This window comes from Muscardinus avellanarius, assembly GCF_963383645.1.
Source record: "Muscardinus avellanarius genome assembly, chromosome: 13".
Lineage (NCBI taxonomy): Eukaryota > Metazoa > Chordata > Mammalia > Rodentia > Gliridae > Muscardinus > Muscardinus avellanarius.
The window spans coordinates 17,155,466-17,178,288 of record NC_137799.1 but is presented as its reverse complement, the minus strand read 5'-3'; positions in this window follow the sequence as shown (position 1 = coordinate 17,178,288).

Here is a 22,823-nt window from a genome sequence, read left to right as displayed (position 1 = left end):
TGGAGTTAATACTCTGAATGTCCATGGAATCCTTGTTTCATGAACCTTCATAAAAATGAATAAAATATAACAGTTGTAAATTCTTCAGACATGCCAAGGCAGTAAAATGAATGGAAACATTTGTTTAAAAGAAGTATTTGTTTGTACACATTGAAAAGTACATATTCTAAAGTTAAGACAAAACCCTGAAAACAATATTGATTCTTCCACAGAGGCTGATCAAAAGCTATTCAATTCCACTTCACCCAACATGGCTATTGTTTTACATCATTAATTATGGGCCCAAAAGTTTCTAGAATATTGATCAATAACAAACTGAATATATAGTACAGAAGAGAAAAGACTGTATTTGCAAGAATGAATATGCAAAATAGTGCTGTAAGCAACTCAATTTAATGGTGAAAGCTTTCACAAAACACTTGATCAAGTAGCTTATGTGAAGAAATAGAGACAAAACATGAGGGACCATGCTTCAAAATCAGGGGCCAAGTTCCCTTCTCAGAACTAATATGAAAGCTGCTGTTGAGTTTTTTTGTTATCTAGAAGGCAGCTGAGTGTCTGGCTTGAGTAATTAAAATGCTAATTGGAAATTCACCATTCATCAGAGGACATTGCAATGAGTCAATTTACTTTTCTTTATTTTTTCTCAGTATTTTATTTCTGATTATGGCAGATGTTGAGTTTGTGAATATACTGTGCACCCTAGATTTAGAGAAATCTCCCATACAAACTGAAATCCCCCCCACGGTGTTTTTGTTGATTGTCTACTTAAATTAACCTTCCCTAATGAGATGGAGATTCGATGGCTATGTCTGTAATTTACTGGCTGTGAAATTAGTTAGTTTGGATAATTCATCCCATGGGTGACAAGGGTGAGATCACAACGTGAACCACCAGGTGAGAATGAAAAATATAAAGAATGGCTCCTCTGCTTCTATGGTCACTGAATTTAGATGCAGAGGCCAAGAAGAGAATGCATATGGCAAAGCCAAGCTCTAAGTGATCTCAATTTATCTCCAGTCCATATTCATGCCCAACAAATCCCATTGGGAAATTAGCTAGGTTAAATCTACTACTTAGAGTATGCAACCACCAGATGTCAGAATTGATGTAGAGTAACTGTGATAAAACTTCCAACTTGGCTAGAGAATAAAACCTATGTTAGAGAAAGAGATAGACAAGCAGTGAAGAAGTAGGGTACTTAGGTTATTAATACTTATTTCTGCTGAATAGGATCTGACTTTCTCTAGAAGATTATCATCTTAAATCCTTCCTTTGAACCTCTGCATAAGACTTTGGGGATGAAATAATTACTGAATTCTCCATGTTTTGTTCCAGGAAGTTTTAAGTAGATTTTTTTTTTTGAGGTTTGAGAGAGACAATAGAAGTTTTTATAAGTAAAAGATATATAAACACTAACTTTAGCAATTTTTTTTTACTACAGGAATTCTTGCAGTTTATAATAAGTTAATCACTTACAAATCTTCAAGATAGGATAAAGGTATGCACTCCTCAACATTACTGGCCATGTTATTAAAGAATAATATTTTCCAATAATACTTATTCTAAATATGGATTGTTAGAATATTTTGTACTGCCAAGGAAAAGAGTGAAGTTCAAAATGGTTATAGAAAAAACTGATAAGATCAATATTTCTCTCAATTCAAGGCAAAATATTTGTATAATCCTCCCATCCCTGTCTCTAGTCAAGTGTTTGTGAAACATGTGGATGTAATAGTCAAAAACCCAAGACCATGAACAAAAATGAGAATTGGGTAAAGAAAATGAGGGCTACAGAATGACTTCTAATAAAGCATCCATTTTTTGTTTTGCCCAACTTGAAATTTAAACAAAAATAGGGGTTGGCCACTTAAGAACTTCAAGTTAAACTGATAGGTACCTGGGGCAAAATTATAATAGAGGCATACAATTGGCAGTGTAACACCTGATAGAAAAGCCTAGAGATGATTCTTTGGGAAAATTAGAATGTTCAGTAACTCTCATCAATTTGGAAGAATTTAGAAAGCCTGTGAATACATGGGAGACCTTGCATGCCCAGAAAAGATCTGAGAGAGTACTAACATTTTACACTAAATTGACCCCTAGACTAAATAGATGTCTGACTAAGTATGAGAATGTCCCATCATAGAGTCAATCAAAAAAGTCTTGGCAAGCTGTTTCTTTTATTGTCTATGTATTTTTCTTTATTTTTAACATTTCTGGATATTGAGGATATTTATGTCAAAATATTAGCTGGACATGAACAAAAGGAATAGAAACTTCTATGACCATACCTGACAAGAAATTATTTTTTACAAAAATATTGTTGAAAGGTCACTAAGTGGTGGATGATATAGCCTTATTTTTATTTATTTATTTATTTATTTTTTCATGTGTATAATACTAAGGAATGAACACAGAGACATTCTACTTCCAATATTTATTCCAGCCCTATTTTATTTTTATTTTGAAACAGAATGTTTTTATATTGATGAATCTCACTACTTGCTGAGTGCATCCTCAAACCTGCAATCTTCCTGTCACACCCTCCCAAGTACTGATATTACAAATGTGTATGAACCATCACACCTAGTTGATATAGTTTTCAATAATAATTTAAGAAAATGACAAAAACTACCACATTAAAAAAATAGAAGTAAAGGGAATCTGATTTTGAGAGTTATATATGTAAATATTTAAAATCAATAAGAATAATCTAATTACAAAGGATACACAATTACCAAAAAAAGTATGGCATGTTAAAAGAAACAAAATAAATTAAGAAAAATCATTGGTGAGGAATCTTAAACATAGGACTTACTAGAAAAACTCTTAAACACTTATATGTCCTCAAAAAGCTGACAAAAATACAGAAGAATCTAAGGAAAATGATGTAGAAATCAAATAACAATATCAATAGTCAAGTAAAATTTACATAAGAAAATAAACACAAATTCGGAACCTGAAAATTAAAAAGAAAAAATAAAATCTTCAAGGACAAAAAGTCCTTACTTCAATAATAGATTTTAACAGGCCAGAAACAGAATCAACACAAAATAAAACAATAAAAATTATTGATCTGAGTAACAGAAATAAAATAAAGAAAGCTGATCACAAAACAAGTTCTTTTGGACACCACAAAGTAGATCAACATAAACACTGTGCGAATACCAGATGATAAAGAGGAAGATAGAATATGTGATGAAATAATGTACAAAATCTATACAACACATGAATCTACAAATTCAAAACGTTTAATAAGTTTTTGGTAGGATGACCTCAAGAAAACCCAACCACAATAAGTATAACCCAGTCATGAAATATCAGAGGCATGCAATAATGGTGAAGGCATCAAGAAAGTCTTAATTAAGCATGTTGGTGCATACCTGTTAACCCAGTACTTAGGAGGCAGAGACATAAGGATTGCAGGTTCAGGGCCAGCCCCAGAAACTTAGTGAAATCCTGTTTCAAAATCAAAAGGGCAGGGGTGTAGCTCAGAGATATAATGTCTCTCGGTTCAATTCCCAGAAAACAACAACAACAACAACAACAACAACAACAACAACAACAAAGCATCTTAACTCACCACACCTAAGGGCTCCTCAATAAAAAGAATAGCTATTTCCCATTAGAAACCACAGTGGCCTAGAAAGCTGTGTGATGACATATTTAAATTGCTTTGAGGAAAATAAAACCAATCACAAACTCCGTATCTAGAAAAAACATCCTCCAAAACTGAAAGATAAATTAATATGTTTCCCAGATCAAGAAAAGCTGAGGGAATATATTATTACTAGAGTTGTCCTATAAGAAACACTAAAGGGAGTACTTTAGGTGGAAATAAAAGGACACTAGAGGTTAATTTGAAGCCATATGAAAACATAAATATCCCTGATAAAGGTAAATGCATGGGAAGATGTAAGAGACAATGTTAGAGTATTTTTGGTTAGTAATTCCAATATTTATATTCAAAGTGATTTAATAGACAAATGCACAAAACTTATAAATCTGTGATATTTGGCACACAATTTGCCAGCAGCAGAGACCAATAACAAGTTTATGATATCTCTTGGGTGATCATCAAACTTCTGGTGACAGATTGATTGCATTGTATTGCTTCCATCATGAAAAAACATCATTTGTTCTTAATGGAATAACTTATTCAGAATATGGATCTCCTTCCCTATATGTAAGTTTCTAAAAAACCTGCCTCTAATGGACTTAAAGAATGATATACCACTATTTCATTACTCTACACAGCATGGTTAAGGAGCATACTTAATAGCAACAAGAAGTGTGTTCATCAGCCATGCTAATGGATTCCCTAATCTTACCTTGGTCCCTGCAACCCTGAATCAGCTGGCCAGGCAGAAAGGCAAAATTACCTTTGTATGATTCGCTGACAATACCAGTAGATGTCAACACCATGCAGGCTGGGAGAATGTTTCTCAGAAGATTGCATATCTCTGAATCAGTTTCCAAAATATGGTAAGGGTTCTTCTATAGCCAGAAATCACAGGAATCGAGGCATACAAATAGCAGGAGAAACCATAATATATACCCTTATGACTCTTGAGAACATTTTTGGCTTTTTGTTTCCATACATTAAGCTCTGGAGGCCAAGTGGCCATAGCTCCAGAGGGAGGAATGCATCCACCAGAAAATACAACTATGGTTCCAATTCCAAAGTGTCTAACTCAACAGGCAAAGAAAGGAGCATCTTTGCTGACTGGGAATAGATCCTCTCCATTAGCTTGGACTACTTTCTCATGGTGGAAGTAAGAAAAAGTGTGTCTGGGAACATATAGGAGAGACAGACCCCTTACAAGGTCTCTTAGCATTAACATGTGTACTAATAAGGTTAATAAAAAACTATATCCACCCTAAGAAAAACTTCTGATGTCTCATGGACTTCAGAAATGAATGTGCGTATCACCTCGCTATTGGAAGTGTCTGCTGGATCAAATGTTACACGAGATGAGCCAGTCACATAAGCTGAAGGGTCATATGCTCTCTCTCATAGGCAGAAACCAGGGATTATTCAAGATACAACAGGAAATTTAGATGGTGGAGGTGAAATACCAGTAAAGCTATAGAGATGGAGAGGTTTAGCTGAGAGTAGTGGGTGAGAGAGAGAGAGGATTAATGAAGAAAATATTTCCATTGACCTTATTTAAATGTGTGTAAACACCACTGCCAATCCCAATGTCATGTATGGAGAAAGGCTGGAGTATGTGTCAGGGGGAACTAGAATAAAACTCACTAAATGCTGTGTGCATCTATGTTCCTATCACTGCATTGTAATGTGAGACTATGATGCACACAGATACATGATAGATAGATAGATAGATAGATAGATAGATAGATAGATAGATATAGATGATAGATAGATGATAGAAAAAGCATACATAACTCAGTGAAAAGAGATAGTTATAAATTCTAGATAGAACTATATAAGCAGTTAAATAAAGGAGAACTATAATTTTCATGTGTACATTTATTTTATTTTGTTATCAATATATTCATAAAAATTTAGAAAGAAGTACTCATGACCATTGAGAAATATTTGTTTCTGTAACTGGTCACATGATCATGTTGTACTGTATGTGATATATTTGTCTTCTTCCCTTATTCCTTTATCATGTGTCATAAGATTAATTGGTACTGTTTCATAGTATTTAATAATTGTTAATTTTAAATCATGCAATTTGATGTGATTTATGTTTTAATGAGGTGTAGGCAGGGAAGAGCAAATGTTAGTGAAGCATTTTACCTCCTCCTCTAGAAAAGGGTTTTGTGCATTTCTATCCATATAGAGTAGTTGGATTATATTAGACAGAACTATGACCTAATTATGACTAATTATTTTCTGCATCTTCAGAATCATTATAGTTTAAGAAGATGCTTAAGTCTACTACATTGATTAGGGGTAGAGTTGTGGTGGTTAACTTTAGTTATCAACTTGACTAGCTTCAGAGTTCCAGATATCTATCTGGCCAAACATTTTTCTGGATATTTTTGTGAGAGTGTTTTAGGATGAATTTAACATTTACATTGATAGAATAAAACAGATTGTCTCCCCTAAGGTGGGTAAGCCTCATCCAATAAATTGAAGACTTGAATAGAACAAACAAAAAATGCTGATCATCTCCCTAATGAAAAGAATACCTCCTGCCTCACAGCCTTGGGGCTGAAATGTTGGTTTACTCTTGCCTTTGATTTCAAACTAAAACAGGCTCTTTCTGTTTCTTGAAGCTGCTAACCTTTAAAGTAAAACTATGCCACCTGCTTTACTTACTTACTTACTTACTTACTTACTTACTTACTTACTTACTTACTGTTTGCTGTACTGGGGATTGAACCCAGGGGCATTCTACCATGGAGCTAACCACCCTTTTAAAATTTTTTATTTCAAAAAAGGGTTTCGCAGAGGCTGACCTTGAACCTGTGATCCTCCTGTCTCATCTTCCCAAGTACTGAGATTATGGGCATGGACCACATGACTATATATATATATATATATATATATATATATATATATATATTCTTTTTTTTTTTTTTTTGCGGGTCTGGGGATGGAACCCAGGGGCATTTGACCTCCGAGTTACACCCCCTACCCTATTTTTTATTCTTTATTTTGAAACCAGGTCTCACTGAGTTACAGAGGGCCTCACTAAGAAGCTGGGGCTGTCCGCGAACCGCGATCCTCCATGTCTCAGCCTCCTGAATGGACTATATATATATATATATATATATATATATATATATATATATATATATATAATATTTTTTTTTTGGTGGTACTGGGGTTCCTGGAAGCCCTTCTTCCTCCGGGCTACACTCCCAGACCTATTTTATATTTTTGAAACAGGGTCTCTTACGCCAGCACGGCTGGCTTCGAACCTGCGCGATCCTCCTGTCTCCGCCTCCCAAGCGCGGGGATTACAAGCGTGCGCCACCACGCCCGGCTGGACTATATTTTTAAATGTCAAGAATTTATCATGACCTCAGACTCATGCAGCTGTTATTCTTCTTTATATGCTAATTCACGAGACACAGGTAAAACCAATTGATAGATGATATGCTTTCTATATAAGCATTAAGTAAATCATATTGAAGCCAAATCTGAGTTGTTATGCTAAATTGCTTCAAAATGAAGAAGAAACATCCCTGTTTTCAGGTACTCATGACTATATATTATAGATGCACCTAATTTTAGCTCCTGAGTCCCATCTTCCAGGCTCTTTTCCTCACATACACATATTTAGTTAAAAACAAAATGAAACAAAACACAAAACAAGCTGGGAGGGATGGTGCATGCTTGTAGTCCCAGTGTTTGGGAGTATAAGACAGGAGGATCATAGGTTCCCGGCCAGCCTCAGCTACTTAGTGAGGCATTCTGCAATTTAGTGAGACCCTGTTTCAAAAATAAAAAAATAAAATAAAATAAATAGGACTGAGGTATATCTTGGAGGTAGAATGCTCCTGGGTTTAATCCCTGGTACCACAAAAGACAAAGACAAAAACAAAAACAATAAATATGTGGTGTGCCTGAGTATAGCTGAATGTTTAGTCTCAATATTGCTCCTGACCAAAACTTGAACAAGATGTAATCACTGTTTTCATGAGGTGTGTGGGTAGTGATTGTTTCTGGGTGGGATCAGAAAGGGGATATAAATTCAATAAATGGAATTTTATGAAATGAGTATAATTTCTATAACTTTTTCTGATATGTGTACTTATTGTATGTATTTTTCAAGTATTAAATTAAATGGTCTTAAGACCGTTGATAATTTTTTAAAGTTATAGACACAATTCCAGATTCTAAAATGAAGAATAAGTACACATGTATGTAGGTTTATACACATATTCTCATTTTTATAAAGAAATATAGGCATTGCATATATTTACAATGCATATGTGTAGATGCATACAGATACATGTAGGTATTTAACAAATATTAATTATTTATACTTATGGAAAAATTTGCAGGTATATTTCTATCAATTTTTAGTAACATACACACATGTGCCTTTATGAATGTGTATATATATGTATTTATGCTAAGTATACATACATATATATGTATATATATAGACACACATGCTTACATATATTATATGCCTTTATCTTTGTATTTAATTGTTATCAATGTGCCTGACTGCATTTCTGTTTTTTATTAAAATATTCATAGTATTTATGGCTCTCAGATTAAGAAACTTTATTTATATAGACAAGCATCCCATCACTGCAGACAGTGATGAATCTCCAGTTGGTAGAGATGGTCAAGCATCATTTCGGCAGATACTAGTGAGGAAAATGTAGAGAATAATTTCACTATTAAGAAATACATTGGAACTGCAATATCTTATAAGGCATTAGTTGAATTTTGAAGCTATTTCTTTCTATCATCTATCTATTTATCTATCTATCTATCTATCATCTATCTATTGTCTATCCATCCATCCATCATTCCTTCATTTCTTCATTCAATTATTCAAAAAAATAAAGGTAATTGAAATGCCTATATTTCTTCATTTTCTTAGCTGAGAGTGTACAGATAAAAGCAATAGTTTGTTTTAAAATTCTTAATCATGTAGGTACTCAATGGTCTTTTTTAATGAAGAAAGTCATAGTCAATATGGTTGAAAAACTCAAGTGCTACATTTGAAAACAGAAATTATGTTTCCTTTCAATGCTGGGATTCTGCCATTCTATGATGCAGAATTTATTGAGACACTAAAGAAAAAGTGTAAGCAGAATTTTTCTGTAGAGGTCATGCTTTATATAAGACAAAGGTATAAAAGTATAGGTTGTGCATTATTAGGACTAAAACACATCTATAATGTATGCATGAAAATACTGTTGTTGATGATTATAATGATGATAGAAAGGACTGAACATTTACTTCATCCCACACAGCATGATTAACATTTTGCTTATATAATTTAAATTAATTTCATTCCAATTCTAAATATATGTATTCAATTATGATTCCCCTTTTAGAAATTAACAAAAAGTATGTTTTAGATATTTTTATGTAACTTAACCACAATATAGTCATCAAATATTAGAAAAGAGGATTTAATCTTGAAAATTCTGCTACAAAATATGCTTTAAAAATGGCAGGTTGACCTTCTTTCAAAAATCTGTAGAATTGAAGGATAAAAGATTTAATAATGTAAGCATTCAGAGGACATTTGTGTCAAGTTAAATGAAACAAGATTTTTATATTTTATTTTATTTTAATTGACAAATAATGATTGTGTGTGTTTGGGGAACAAAATGTGATTCTAAATGTATGTAATTATTAAATCAAGCTAAGTAACATAACCATCACCTCAAAACTTACAAATTTTTATGAATAATAAAAAATTATTCTCATCAATTTTTCTGTTGTCCTGTGGATTGAATCCAAGGACATTCCACATCTGAACTACACCCCAGCCCTATTTTATTTTTTGTTATTAAACAGTATCTCAGTGCCTCACTCATCTATTTTAATTATACATTACATAATTATCAACTAGTATCAACATGTTAAACAATAGAACAAAAAAAAATCCTAACTAAAACTTTGCATCCTTTGATCAGCATTAGCCTTTCCCATCTTATAAGTAAATTACATCATTTATGTCATAAATATATTCTATAGCAATATAGGAAAAATGTACAATGCTTATAACAAATATTATTTTAAATGTAAGTGTGGTAAGACTTTGATAAAATATTTATTATAGAGCCCTCCATAATTCTCTTAAGTTTTGCTCTGTGACCTACAAAATGTTTAAGGATTACATCTATAAAAGGGGGGCAATAAACAGTAGTATAAACTGTAAAAACTCATTGCAATCAATTCTATAACAGTGCACTGTCATTTCACGAGTATATATTAAGCATCCAAAAAATTTAGCTCTTATTGTTACTACATTATTTTATTTCCAAAGATGAAATCCAAACCAACCATGTAGGATTTGGGAAGGTACTAAAAAATATTCTTTGATATTTTTATTCAAAAACTTAAAAAATAAAATATCACATAATAACATTGAATTAGTATGTATGCACTCTTGATGTGACACAAAAGGGTAGAACTATTATTACTGAATCAGAAGATTATGAACTTAGGAAATCATATATATTTACAAATCAAAGACTACTAAACTAATACTAGTTGTATAGCACTAAATCACAACTTTTGAAACCACAGGTACCTGCTGAACATATCTGACAAAAGACTTCTATGTTTCTGCTTGAAGATTTTTTGTTTTTTTTGCAGTACTTAAGATGGAATCCAGAGGCATTCTATCTCTGAGCTACAACCCCGCCCTATTGTTTAGTACTTTTGTAATTATTGAAACAGGGTCTCACTGAGTTGCGAAGTGCCTCACCACTTTGCTGAGGCTGTCTGCAAACCGCAATCCTCCAGTCTTGGGCTTTTGAAAGCTGGGGTTACAAGTGTGCACCACCATACCTGGCTTGAAGATTTTTTTAATAAATAATTTCTTGTTCTTTGGGACATTTAATTTCTGCCAAAAAAGATATTAGAGCTAAAAAAATCATGTATACTTTAAGCCAAAATAAGCCCCTCTGAACTAGCCCATACTGAACCCAGTTTGGTATCTCAGGGCTATACAAGAGATAATTAATGTATCATTTAATTAGGAAGGAATGCACAAAGGACAAATGCATACATATTCTTAACTTGGCTTTAAACCTATTGTTTGGGAATTCTGTCTTCTCTTTGCTACTACATTATTATTATCCCTTTTCTCTTCTCCCTGCATCTTTCCTCTTTTTTTTATCCCTCACTAAAACAAACAAAAAACAAAAAATGAACACTTTAAGTCTCATGAAAGACAGTTTACTGTACCATACAAAGTGTGTTAATGCATGCAATTGTAAGTTGTTATAACATCAGGAGTTTGGAAAATATCACATCTTTCTTCAAAATTGTATGGATTTGTATAAAGTAAAACTAAACACAATCAAATGAGTAAATTTGGAAACCTAGGAACTGTCTATTAACTTTAAACTTTAATTTCAGGTAATAAGAGAATATTTAAAATGACTAGGTCCTGCACATATATGTCACTATCACTACTATCTATATTATGATGTGAAACTGTAATGCACCAATAAATGTATAAAAAAATGACTAGACAGGAGGGACCCTAAGGAAGTCTGTATACTTTTGAAATTCATTCCCATGGGAATGTAAGGATGATTTTTCATTTTGTCTCTGCAAAGGCATGCATAGCAGAGGGGCTTTTTTTTGTCATTTTATCCAACTGCACACAGATAGTTCCCATTTTCCACTCTAAATTCAGGGCATGAAACTGCAGTGTGCCTCTGGAAGGAGAAAGTTAAAGAATGCAGTAGAGCATTGAGGCAGAGAGAGAGACTCTAGAGCCAGTTGGAATGGTCTGTCCACAGGGGACCAGCAGGGAGTTGTTGGGGAAGAAAAGAAGTAGGTCTTTTGCAAAGGAGAAACTTATTAAAAATTCTATCAGCAACATACCTAAGGAGCTTCACTCTAGGGGAAAATGGAGAACTCACTTATGGAAGTCAATTCAACTTCATTTCTGATCCCAGTGGAAGCAGATGGAAGAATAGCTTGGTAAGAATTGTAATGAAAAAACCAGGGACAGGCGGGGGAGAATGCTTGAAATCACAAGGAACAAGGTTCTCAGGCTGCCTGTTGCACTGAAATATCACAACGACCTTGGCCAAGGTATTTTTTCTCTCTGAACCTCACCCCTCCCTACCCCGCAAATTAAGTGAAGGAGTTAAGTACCAACCATTGATTTTCACCTTTTCTGATTCTGGGATTCCTGAATAGTAAGAGCCAACAAGGAAACTCTAAGTTCTCTCTTGTTTTATGGCAAACTTTCAGGAAGTGTTGCAGATGTATTTGGGACATGCCACGCTTCCAATTACCTGAGTGCAGACATGCATGCTACTGCCTTTAGTCACTGACTGACATTAATCATGTCAGCTCGTTTTTCTACAAGAATGACTGCTTTAATGGGAAACTCCAGCCACCGTCAACATGCCAGGGGGTGGTGAGGAAGGAAGAGTAGATGAATGGGAGGGTGTTATTAAGGAGGAAATGATGGATGGGGAAATCAGGCTCCTGTGAGCTGAGAGGGGGCTGGGGTTGGAATGAAAGTCGGAACATGGCTTGAAGTTGCCTGACCCATTGTCTCTGGAGAATATTTAAAAATGTTCAGTAGCACGTTCAGGTTCCTCTCTTCTGTATACTTTTATGCATTAACATTCCATGAAACCAAGGCTGAATAAGTTAACAATACACTCATTTTGGGTTTGAATATTTGATTTTATCATTTTTGAGCTGTGTAATTCAATTTTCTTTTATTTAAATATTTGGAATATATTAGTGGTTCTTTGATAGAATATTTGGGAGGGCTTAACAAAAAGTGCCTAAAAAGTGATCAATACAAGGCTTGACCTATACTAATCCTTTATAAAATGGGCTTTACTATTTTTTTTTTCGGAGGGGAGGTAAGTGGTACTGGGGATTGAACACAGGAGCATTATACTTCTGAGCTAAATCTCCAACCTTTTTTAGTTTTTAGTTTTGAAACATAGTTTTGCTTAGTTGCTCAGAATCTTATTAGGTTGCTGAGGTTAGTCCTAAAGTTAAAAGCATCCTTTCTCAGCCTCCCAAGTACTTGGATTGTAAGCATGCACCACCATGCCTGGTTTGTCACTGTTATTTAATTCTATTTTGTTTTATAGGTTTCACTTACATCATTTCATTAATCTTCACAAAACTAAACAATGCAGGTTAGAAATTTTTCATACTGTAGATGAAGAAACCTTAATTAAATGATATTTGGAATCAGATAAGTTCTGACATTGGGACAAGAACAAAAGATCAGCTGTTTCACTGGCCACCAAATGAGTCAGTTTGTTCTTTCATTCTGTGTAGACTCGCAATCCTCAAAATAATTCAGTGATACAGTATAGCTTGAAGGAAGACAACTGAGATTTGGGGAAAGCAGGTGATTTACCTCACTATGCATGGCAGCTAGGGAAAGAAGCAGAATCAGATCCTGGGACATGATGTCAAGAGCTCTACCTATTTTGATCTGAATTCTCCCCAAATCAAATAACCTCCTATATTGAAAAAATATAGGCAAATTTAAAGGATAGATTCGATAAGCTTCTTCTATAGTTTAAATAGTACATCTAAATCATATAGTCAATGTCTCCAGTTGTGACTTTCTTAGTTTTATTTAAAAATACTTAATGACCAAGAATTGTTGGAAGTAATTATTCTGAAGGACATCCTATTGGACAAGACATTATGATGGTTTATAGCATTAGCCACAAAATAGGCACTGATTATAAATAATATTACATAGCAATATTTTCTCTTCATACCAATTAATTTTAACTTTAACTTTAAATTTTCTCATCAACATAAGAAAAAATGCTACCTGTGATAATCACTGTGAGGATGAATCATGAGATTAGCAGTTGTTGTTACATGATTATGCATAAAATGATAGTTTTTAGCAAAACAAAGTGCATTACATACAATCAGATAAGAACTTACAGATTATTTTGTGTGGCATCCTTATATGTATAGAAATGTCTCATGAGGAGATGGTTACAATCAACATTGAAAAATCTAGGTAAAATTAATTTGTAAAATATATGTTGTTCATCTAACCACAGTGATGTAATGACTGGCATTTTTCTTGAAAACTGGAAAAATTCCTATAAAAGCTTCAACTGTAACTATTTTTAGTCTAGAGTAGAAAGATATAGGATGTATTACCAGGGATATGGTACTCCTGAAATTGAAAACATACCTTTATGCCTATGTACTTTCAAAGGGTAAAATGTTAACCTTGGACAGAAACTATCCCAGGAGATACATAATGATATTGCAGCTTATGCATAAACTAAAGATCTTTTAGATCTCTCTTAATATCAATTATCACCCTCAACTAATTTTTGTTGAGTATTCATTAAGTCAGTGGAATATATGAACATAAGAATAATTGCAAAGACCCAATGGTATTACAGGGCCATCCAATAGAAATTTGACTGTTAATATTCTTGGTGCTGGTCCATATTTAATATAGCCTGTATGATTGATACATAATTTTTATGTTTTATTTAATTATAGTTACATGAAATTTAAATGGCTGCAAGAGAACAGAGGAAATTATATTCAGCAGCAAAAACAGCAAGGATATGGTGTTAATCTCAGGTCAGGTGACTTTTTAAATCTAAATTACTTTGACATATTAAAACAAAAAATGTTCAGATGGTATGTGACTAGAAATGTATAATACATGATACTTTGATGCATGTAATTATGTAAGTTTGTGTGTATGCATATGTGTTTATGGGTGTGTGTGCGTGTGCGTGTGTGTGTGTGTGTGTGTGTGTGTGCATGTATGTGTGTTTCTGTTTGTAGTATATAAGTAGACATTGCAATATCTGCTTTCTTTGGGGCTAAATTTCCATACTCAGAGAATGAAAGAGTTTCATGTTAAAAGGATTAAAAATATAACACAGTGAAGCTACTGCTGCTAATTTCTGGCTCATTCCAGATATCACTAAACAAAACCCACAATTTTCCCTATCAATACTGGTGTGACATCAATATCCTTCTTTACATAATGTGCTACCAATAACTTTTCATTAAATATAGGTGGCATGTAGAAAAGAAGAAAGAGTGTATATGTACTTTCTGTACATATAACAATAAATGATCTCTATTGTCCACTCCAACTCCAAATTTTTGGCCTAGTCTAAATTTTTTTGCACATAAAAATGAACAGATTCTAATGTAAATAATTCTACTTTTCTTCTTGCAATCAAGCTAAAAATATTTAATTGTTATGATCTGTGTTCCTCAGTTTCTGTCTAGCTTTCACATATAAGAGAAAATATATAAATATTCATTTTTTGAGACTGGCTAATCTTGCTTAGCATACTATTGTTAAATTCTAGCTATTTTTTTGCAAATGACATAATTTGTTCTTTTTATGGCTGAGTAAAATTGCATTGTGTGTATATATCACAATTTTGTGACCCATTCATATGTTGATACCATCATTCATAAATTTTTCTATACACTTTTGAAAGTATTTGTATAGCACATGGTGGAAAACACTGTAAATATAAAAAATAAGAACTGAGATCCAGTCCCAGTACTTCGCAAAATCAGCAACCACCAAAAGTATTTGAGCCACAGTTTTTCAATTTGTAAAATATGGAAAAATTTATCACCTCTTTTATCCATTTTATTTTCTTGCAGTGAATTAATAATAGCAAAATACTTATCAAATAAAAATACTATCATTATGTCAGTGGAAAATATGTTTTCCAGTAGTCTTTCACAGAAAAGCAGAGCAAACATTTGTTTGTATTAAAATATGACTATTTTATTCACAAAGGCAGTAATGACAAGGATTATCAGTGATGATTGTTTACACACACACACACACACACACACACACACACACACACGGCCCAACAAGTCCTTTCTTTCTTCAGAGATTTTACATTAAGACAGGGGGCTACTCAGCAATAAAGAAAAAAAAATTGTCATCTGCAGGAAAATGGATTTAGCTGGAGGACAGTAGGTTAAGTGACATTAGTAAGCGACAGAAAGTGAAAGGTCATATGCTACCTTCCATATGAAGAAGCCAGCAAGTAATCAGATCTAAGAGTTTAGATAATGAAGGAAAACCCCAGTGGAACAAGGAAGGTGATCTAGGGGAGAGCGGGGGTGGTAGGAAAGGAGAAAAAATAAAGGAAACACTTCCATTGATACTGTGTACATCTGTGAGAATATCAACGCCAATCTCAATATCATGTACAGGGAAGAGAAAGGAGAGCGAAGGGAGACATCAGGAAGTTTTTCAGGTGCTATATACATGTATGCCATCATCACTCTGAAATCCATTATTATGTGAGATTACACTACACCAATAAATGTATATAAAATTTCATGCAAGTATGACAGAAAAAAGACAAGAGTCTAAAAATGGAATTCTTAAATGTGATAAATGTAGGAAATCCTGAAGGTCATATGTTATAGTTTGAGTTTTCTAGAAAACTGGATCTGAAGTGGAAACTAGCATATTTGAGGTTAATTAGAAAGTTTTATTGCCGGGCGTGGTGGCTCAGGCTTGTAATCCCCAAGCTTGGGAGGCGGAGACAGGAGGATCACTCAGATTCGAAGCCACCTGCGCTGGTGTAAGAGACCCTGTTTCCAAATAAAAATATAAAAAATAGGTCTGGGAGTGTAGCCCGGAGGTAGAAGGGCTTCCAGGAACCCCGGTACCACCAAAAAAAAACGAAATTTTTGTTGGGTTTAGTAATTAGACAAGAATATAGGGAAATAGGATTTGGATTGTGATGGAAAGAAAAGTCAACATTTGTTTCTATTTCAGTGGAACATCTAAACCCATTAGTTCCCTAGTTTTCAAGTGTGTGACTATCTCAAAAAAATTGTTACAGGTATATAAAAATAAATTGAAAATTATAATCTAAAGCTTGTATATCATTAAAAATAAAAAATAAATATTGGTCTATAAAGAAGATACTGTACTGGGACAATATAGTATCTTTTATACATACACATATTTCTAAATATAGGGCATTCAGTAAATATGATATTCTTTTATATATTACACAGAATACAAAAAGACTTTCATGACCTGTTCAATAATTATTTTTGGTGGAAAGAAGCAAAGCAATTCATAAGAAAACAAGGGGTTATGTTATGATTTTGACAAAATGTCGGTTTCATATAACATGACTTGTTTTGACATTGTCGTTCTTGCCTTTTGAGAGTAACAGGCTTCTTATGTTAAATCTAATGTCATCATGGATTGTACTAGGTATGGGATTATTACGTTTTATTATTCCTGATGGTTTTTCATTGTCTCAATGTAACTATGTTAAGCAGATATCTCTTAAAATCTAACAAATTTATTGGATTTTTTCTACTTTTTTTCACAAATTTGTGATTAATCCATGCATTTACAATACACATGCCAATTATTTGAATGAAAAACAAAGGAAAATACCAATCTTTACTTCTAATAGAATGGAATATTTGGAACCAAAAGATGTTGTTTATTCATACCTCCATTAGAGTTGGCATATGTTAGCAGGGTGTAGTGGGCACACGCTTGTAATTCTAGTACTTGGGAATCTGAGGCAGGAAGACTGCAGGTTCCAGGACAGCCTTAGCAAATAGTGACACTCATCAACCTAGCAAGACCTTCTTTCATAATAAAAATAAAATAGGCTGGGATGTAGCTTGAAGATGGAATGTTCCTAGTTTCAAACTCCAGTACCAAAAAAAAAAAAAAAAAAGTTAAAGCTCTCCACTATCTTTGGATGAGGCACATTGTATCTACTCTTTCTTCCATTTTTCTATCAGTGAACTTTGCCAAGTGGTCCCACTGTAACATAGTTTACTTCAACAATGACAGATTTATTTTCTAACCACAAGTAATAACATGTTGGAGCTTGTCAGGCAGCAATGTAGTATGCTACACATTACTATGCAGTATACCTTGTCCCAGTGTCCTATTTATGGGACAGCTATTTTCAGATAATTTGAAATACAGCACATTCCTCAAAATAAAATGGCTAATAGTTCTAGAAAATACTTTCAATGCTTTCATAAATGCATTTCTCATATTTCATATTAGTTACTTATGTACCATTTCGTTCAGCTGAACATTTAGTAAAAGTTGCTTTTGCAATAAAATGATGCCATTTTCACAATGAATTTAAAAATATTTTCAAACATTGAAATCATTCATCTATTACTTTTCTCAAAAGAATAGACATCTAAAAACCTAATCTTTATTTAAAAGTTACTATGAGTGTTAGATTTTCTCCATTTACATGTTTATAGGTATTCTGTATATAGGATCAGGGGTCATATTAACTAATAAACCCTGGGAGATTCTGAAGATGGTAGGATGTTTGGTGCATTCTGGGATGGAGTGAGAGGACGAGGATGGTACATTTTTATGAGTCAGTGAGTCACACCATATAAGCCATTTCAGGAAGGGGACTCAAACTTTGGGGAACTACTTTAATTGAGGCACTTCTCAGTGTAGGCTGATAACTTAAAGCTCTCTTTTGGCAATATTATACCAGTTGGGAGAACACTTCTTATATTCCTGAAGGGAGAAGGATCTGAACAGGTCTTGGGTCATCTACCACCTCCCCCAATTCACCACTCTTACTTTTTAAATATGGCAATGAAGGCTAATGTATATATTGACCTATCAGCAAACTGAGGATTTGGGGCTTTAAGACTAAAATTCAAGTCTTCATTCTGCCAAGTAAATGTTTACACATCCACCCAACCTCTGATAACCTCACTCTGTACAATAAAGTCAACACTAATTCCGGTCATGTGTGCTGAGTCATTGGAGTCTATTGTACAGTTAGCATGGTTAATTAATTACAACAGTACACAATTACATAGATCCCGATGACAAGATTGGCTGAGTAGGCCTCCTGCCCACAGCCTGTCACTGCATCCCTTTAGATCTTATTGACTGTGTGGTTCATTTTCTTTAGTCATCATTCCAAGCTGTGTTCTCTATGCCACTACCACCAATTCATCTTGTCCTATCTTTTCAACAACCTTATCTCAACATATAAACAATAAATGCTATACTCTGACAGATATGGTTAGCCTTAATAAAACTGCCAAAATCCTCTACAGAAGTTATCTCATCCCTGATGTTTACCACTTAAAAAAATTAGAGAATAATTTTCAACGTTGGCACTATTTTGGTCTAGATCACTCTTTACTATGGAGAGCTATCCTTTGTGTCTGAGGATATTTATCAGGATTCCTGGTCTCTACCAACTAGGTGAAATAGCATGCCCCTTCAGTTGTGACAGTATAAAATCCAGATATAGATAAATGTCCCCTGATGAGAAAAGATATTACTCTTGGTTGGAAACCACTACTATATACATCTAAACTTAATTTTCTACTTTTTATTGCTGGGAAAGGGCATTTCCTGTTTCTAAAATTTTCTATTTCATTTACTCCTACCTCTATCATCTCTTTCCAATCTTTCTCTTCCTATTAAAAAAAATCCTGAGCCAGGAATGGTGGGGCATGTCTTTTAATCCCAGTACTTGGGAAGCACAGACAGGAGAATCACAGGTTCAAGAACAGCCTCAGAATCATAGTGAGACACTCAGAAGCCTAGCAAAACCTTGTTTCAAAACAATAAATATATAAAAGAAATGGTAGTATAGCTGGATGTACAATGTAACTGTATTCAATTCCCTAATACCACACAGATACAAAAAAATGACAAAATGACACACACACACACACACACACACACACATATATATGTATAATATTTTACTGCATATGTGTGAAACAATAGTGTTTATATACATCTATATAAGTACTTGATCTATATGTGTGCATGAATATATATACAATATATACATATATTTATTTGTATGTATATATATATATGTATCAGTGACAAAATTGTATTATAGTCATTATTATATATTCTGTATTTTCTTTTTATGCTATAATTCATTATGAATTATATACATATTAGATATTATTCATTTAAACACTTTCAATCAACTCTCCCCTTGGTGAGTACTTAGGTTTTTCTCTTTATTCCAGCTCATAAACAATGTTGAACTGAACATTCTTGTATGTATGCCACTCTGATATAAATAACAGAATCTCTCTAAGGAATAATATTCAGAAAAGAATTGCTAGGTGGGAGAGGAATATCATCTAACTTTACTATGCAGTTCACACCAAAGTAACTACACAAATCCACACATTCATTTGTTAGTAAATTAAAAATAATGGGTCTTTGTCAACATAAGTTAAATGCCAATTTAAAAAAATATTGACTGATGACTAGTATTTTAAATTGAGGGTTAATATGCATCAGGTGTGCTGGTCATGCTTTTTGAGCCTACAGATTTTTATCTTGATATATGTTTGCATAATCTGCATCAGATATCAAAATGGAGAATATTTGCAATATACCATTTTGATACTTTCTCAGATATTTTATATCCTATTGCTCTTCTCACAAATTGCCTCAAACTTAGCAACTTATAAAAATAAAGAAATAAAAATTTGTAATTTTACAGTCAAATGTTCAACACAAGTCCCACAGAATAAGATGAAGCTTTGGACAAAATTGGATTCCTCATATTAAGAGAACGGTGTTACCTTGGTTTGTCCATGTCTGCCAGGCTACCACGTTCTTTGGCCTCCTTCTATCTTCAAAGCCAGAGACATCACCTCTCCCTGACTCTTCTTTTGTGGTTATGTCCATTTCTATGACTTTTTTCTGTCCACCTCTTCATTTTGTAAGAATTGCTGTCACTACTTTGGCCCCCTCTCAGTTAATTCGACATAATCTCTTTGTTTTATGGTCTATTGATAAGTAACCTTGACTTTGCCTGTATATTCACAAATTCAGGAATTAGGATGGGCAGACAGTTGTGGGATTCATTTTCTATACCCCAGCACATTAACTCTACTTTTCTCTCAGCCTTCACAAATATATTTTCTCCTTCAATTTGATATGAATAAAATTGTCAGCACTTGGGGTTCTCAGGAGGTCTTTCTAGTTTTGGAGGAGAGCTCTATTGGAATCTCCCAGATTCAGGACAGGAAAAGAACTGAAGAATGTGTCAGGTAGGAGTAGCAACACATAAGATTTCTTATTAAAAAAAAAACAGTATATACTTGAAAATAGAAGTGTGAACAATCACAGGGACAGAGAGCCCACCATCTTAGTCTGGGGTTCTAGCATTCATAAGGCAGTTAAGAGCCTGGAGGAGAGGTGGAATCAGGTCAGGGTTTCACAATTTCATGCTGTCTTTCTTTGTGTTTATGAATTGCCTTTGCATGGTCTAATCATGCTACTTTCTACTTTGGTGTGTCTCATTAGTGTGTTAAAGTTTTACCCAGGAGTGTGCGTCTGATTACTTTAATGAGGCTACACCATTTTTCAACCACCAGAATATTTAATGCACATATTCCCAAATGTCATGTGGTCATTTCAAGGTATTGTTTTTTTAAGCCAATCACAAGCTGCTGGCAAGGAGGTAGGTGTCAGAGTAGAAGCTGAGTTGCTGAGTTTCTTGTCTTACACCCCAGCAATTCATGGACATTACCCACATTCCCATTTTAAGGGAGTTTCTCATTTTGAGAATCAGTGTTTTCTGGGTCTCTAAATTCTTATCTTCAAATCATGCATTATGTAAGCTATTTTTTCCACTTGTTTCACTTTTTGGAGGGTCTTATCTTTATTATTAGTTTGTTATTTGCATTGTTCCCTAGTGTTTTACTATATAATTATGTCTCACTTCATTTATTCATTCTGCTACCCAAGGACATTTGGGCTGTTTACAGATTTTATCTGTTATGAATAAATCTATGAATATTTTGCACAGTCTTGTATAGATACCCAAGCTTGATTCTGTCAGGTATAAAACAAGAAGTGAAAACATTCAGTAATAAATTAGACATTTACTTTTAGCTTTGGTTTCTAATGTCATCCCATTTTCCAAAGTGGTTCTAACATTTTCTACCTCTACCAGATATAGAAAAGGGTTCCAATTACTCCTTATCCTTAATTCATAGAGTCTACTATTTTTAAATTAGACATTATGCTTGTTAAGAGGTATTTTTCTGATGGTAAAGAGGTATCTCTTAGTAATTTAATTTGCATTTTCCTGATAGCTAATGATGTTAAGTGACTTTTCATGTTTATTGGCTTTCCATGCATCTTCTTTTATGTAGCACCTGTTTGAGTTATTAACTTTTAAATTAAATTTCAACATTTTTTGATTCGTAAGATTTTGTTATTACACCTAGATGGTCCTTTGTTAGATAAATGAATTATAAATATTTGCTTACAGTTTGTGACTTGTCTTTTTACTTTCTTGATGATATCATTTAACAAATATAAATGTTCAATATTTGAAGGGTCTGTTTTATAAGCTGTTTATTGTTAGTGATTTTTTGAGTCTCATTTTGGACATTTTTGCCTACTCAATGTTAATAATCTTAAATTTCTTCTAATCATGTGTTTCACATTGAGACCAGTGATTTATTTAAAATTAATATTTATACAATGTGAGGCACAAGTTCAGGTCCATCTTTTTACTGTAGTTGTATTTAAGACATATATACAATAATATAAGCTTTTACATATCACATATTGTTGCACATATGTCTTAACTCTATGTACTACCTCAATCCACACATCCCCTCCATTACATGAGGTATCATTATATTTACCATAATAGAAGAAACCGACTGTATAGTACAGTTTCTTAAATATCAAATTCGATTAAGCCCAAGACCAATTACTAAGAAGAAAGTAATTCTGGCTACTTCTCTTATAATTATAATAGAGACTCATTTTTTTTCCTCTGGGCTAATTTCTCAATTCTTTTCTACTATTTGCTTTAAATCCTCATTTTTTTCTGTTAATAGGTCCCCCTACACTCTTGACAGGTTGTTATTAGAAGCATCTCTGCATATTAACATGAATTAACTTACCTCTTTCTCGTAAATCAGCAAGTGAGTGACAGGTACTCCAATACACCGAGACACAGAAGCTGCACCTGTTCCCCACCAGTTTATGTGGGCCTGTCATATGCCAGCTCGCTGGGGCCCAGATCCTTCTTTGCCCTCTCTTGGGGCTAAACATCAACTTAGCCAGCCCGTTCAAGACTGTCTTTGTTCCTCCTTTGAAAAATATCCTTGGAATTATCTC